Here is a 4,042-nt window from a genome sequence, read left to right as displayed (position 1 = left end):
GCAACAGCATGTAAGGCAAGTGTGTCCTCTTCATCATCTCATCTGCTTGAGCTTTGTTGTTGTGAAATGTATCTTCTTAGCTTACAGAACCCTCTCTGTTTAGTTATTCCGTATGTTTGTTTTCGGGCGACCGGAGATTTTTTTCTAGAACGGTGGTTCTCTCTGTTTCTGCTTCTCGACGGAAATGTGGACAATATGGATAACTCTAGTATTTACAGGAAATTATTAAGCAACAAAGCACTTGGTAGCACACATAAACTACACCAAGACTCTCATTAAGAAATAATCAGTTTCAAAAAGCGCAAACCTGGAGAAGCTGTTCTTCTTCTTCATTGTCCCCTTCATGAACAGCAGCGAAGGTTATCTTGTTTGTGAAGCTGATCCCAGTGCTTATGAACTTGTTGAGCTTATAAATTGTGTTGGGTTTCAGTTCATCTTTGAAGCGGGCAGGAACTGGACCGAGATTGAACTTGTTTATTACAATAATATGATTGGTTAGCTTAATTTAGGATAATACCTTTGTGTCGATGAGGAGTAACTCAACTCCCATGATTATGTTTCCCTTTTTGAAGTTGCGAGCTTCCCACCAATGAATCAGCCAAACCAAAACTTCCTCGTTAAACTAATCTCCATGGAGGTCGTCAAACGTTTTTGGAGCTGTAAGGGTTGATGGTGGAGCCATTGTTTTTTTTTGCGGGAGTCTTCTTTGATGAGGAGCAATGGTGTGAGACCGATGTTGTTGGGAGAATGATTTTATAGCCATGTTTTTGATATTTGGAAATAATAAAAATGTAAAAAATGTAATATGACCATTACGTATATTGTATATTTTCTTATTCTAATTTTAAGTTTATTTATGTAACTTTTCTAATGATTTAATATGCCATGCGGCTTCTTCTTCTATTGATAATATTATGATAGATGTTTAATGTAATATTTCTATTACTTATATTGTATATTTATTTTTCCTTATATTTTATATTTACTTATTATTGTTTAATGTAATATTTTTATTTCTTATATTGTATATTTATTTTTCCTTATATGTATATTTAATTTTTATTATTTTTTATTTTTTAGATGTTTAATGTAATATTTTTATTTCTTATATTGTATATTCATTTTTCCTTATATTTAATATTTACTTATTATTGTTTAATGTAATATTTCTATTTTTTATATTGTATATTTACTTATTATTTATTTTTTCTTTTATGTATATTTACATTGTAATAATGCCACATGTCATCTTTCGGAAGAAGTATTTTTCACTGATGTGGACGCTCTATGGAGCCTCAAACGGTTTCTTTTATTAGTAGAGACTAGATTTTCAACTCGCGCTACGCGCGAGTTTATTTTAATAATTTGTATCATTTTATATTAATTTTAAGATAATGAAATATAATTAGTTTATATACATTTTTATATGAAGTTTTATTCAAAGTATGCTTTATTATTTTTTCTATTTAGATTTTTATATAATTATACTCTTTAAAAACTAATATTTAGATATCTTTTTTTGTATATGTAAATGTGTAAGTGTATTTATAATCGTGTTTATATTATTTATTAATCTTATTTAAAAAAAAAATTATTGATCATTCTATTCATAATAAAAAATAGTACACTTTATAATTTTTTTTATTATAATTTTTTTTATCTATCTTTCTATTTGAAAAAACATAAAAAAATTAATGCATATGCGCAATATCTAACTTTACTTCTATTTGAAAAACATAAGAAAATTAATGCATATGCACAATATCTAGGTTTACTTTGTATTTACCAATTTTTTACAATGAAAATAAAAGTATCATATATTTTTGTGGATATCTGTATTTGAAATACTCATACTGAAGTCCCTTAAATGCATATGTGTTAGTATTTTATTTAGAGTTCAATCATAATAAATATTTTTATGAAATTTAAATAGTAATTTTATTTTAGATAAAATAAAAAGAGAAATAAATATATACAACTTTAAACTAATGTTAAATATTTTTTTTATTAAAATAAACACATATAAATAAAAAAATATTAAATACATCTTCTACTTGATGTAGTTACAATATTAATTAATGGTGTGATTATGATGTTTTATTAGTTCACATCATATTTCGTAAACTTAGATAACATATTTTCAAACTGATGAATGTATAATGAATATTTTTCATATCTTTATTTTTTGTTGTCCAGAGCCTCAGACTATACTCTAATATCATTATTATTTGAATTTTCAACTAATTTATTTTAATTTTTTAGCCTCTTTGATTTTTTTTATGTTGTCATATATATTAATAACATTCTGTTTCAAATATCTTTCATTGATAGAACTCGTGTGAGATCATTTTTAGTTTTATATGTTATGTTAATTGCTTTAATAAAGTTTCACAAGCATATGTCCTATAACTTTTATCAGTGAATTACACTAAAGACTTATGAAAAGTCACCATATAGTTTGCATAATTTTTAATGACCATATTTTAAAAAAAAAACTTATTGATTATAGAATATTTAGAGTTTTTTCTTAAAAACATATATGTCAAAATTTATTAAATTTTAATTATTGATTACTAAATAACTATGTTTATTCATTTATTGATGAAAATAGCTTGAGAAAACATAGATAAATGATTTGAAAAAATATAGATAAACGACCTGTTTAACAATATATTTCTTACATAAGTAAATTATTGTTGCCATCACTTATTTTTAACAGAGCTTTGTAACTTATTGTAAACTAAATAATAAATTGACTTGGTAAAAAAAGAATCACAATCAACCATTATTTTTCTAAGAAACTCATATAACATATTATAAATTTATAAAATTTTATAGCTGAGACCAATATAAATATAAAAATAGTAAATTTCAGTTTACCTCTATATTTATTTTAATCATAATTAAAAAAACTTGTGTTAGCATCATAAGATGTAATAAGGGTTATAAAAATTGAGTTGTTTACGGAAATTAAAAGAAAATACTCAGTTAATATCTTTCTTGTAAATACTACTTTTTGTGAAAATAATATGAGGAAGCTTAAACTTAAATACAAATGTGAAAATAATATTTATTTTGGTTTATATTTTTGTATCATACATTTATCTGTTAAAAATGAAATTTAGTTATTTATATGAAAATAATAAGTGTTTTAAAATTTTATTTTCTTAGGTTTTAAAAAAGGAATATCACTTATTTTATAGTTAGTTTTTCTATTTGATTTTTATTAAATAATTTCTTGTACTTGTAGGATTTTATAATTCGTTTTTATTTAAGATTGTTTTTTTTAAAAATAATATTTTCTCTTATAATATCTTTCTTTAGTATCTTTAAAGATGAAAAATATTTTAAAATATTTTAAAAAGAAAAAAATACTTTCAAATAGCTTTTTACAATTATTCTTTGTTTATAGAATTTTCAAAATTTTAGTTTACTATCAAATATTTTTTGAAGACTACAAAAGAACCATAAAAATATAATTGAAAAAGACTGCACAATACTAATTTTCCTTTTATAAACTTCTAAAAAAGAACAATAAACTATATTTTTGTAATAATTTTCCTTTTCTAGTGTCCAAAAAAATGTAATAATAAATTTCTTTTCTAAATCTTTTTAACTCATGATAAAAGAGAATTGTAACACATTTTTAACACATGTCACAATCTTAATAAATTAATTGACACATGTCGCGATCATGTTAATTAGTAACTTTGAAGAATCAAGATTTATATAATAAGATAGATTTGTACATGATGTTTTTAATTTTGTAAGTTTAACTTATTTGATAATTATTTATATTTTATTTTGAAATAAAAATTTTCGTAATATTAACATTTTTAGAAATACCAAATTAAAAAAATGATTTGGTAAATTTTTGGTGCTTTAAAATAATATTTGAATATTCTCAATGATTTATAATATCAACTTATCTATAGTATATATTATTTTAAATATTTTCAATAGTATATAACCTAAAATTTGAAAATCATGAGTTTAAATTTAGATTTATATAGTTATACTTGTTTGAAAGTCTTGTATTTTT

Source organism: Brassica oleracea, chromosome C3 (genome assembly GCF_000695525.1).
Source record: "Brassica oleracea var. oleracea cultivar TO1000 chromosome C3, BOL, whole genome shotgun sequence".
Classification (NCBI taxonomy): Eukaryota; Viridiplantae; Streptophyta; class Magnoliopsida; order Brassicales; family Brassicaceae; genus Brassica; species Brassica oleracea.
This window is presented reverse-complemented; position numbering follows the sequence as displayed.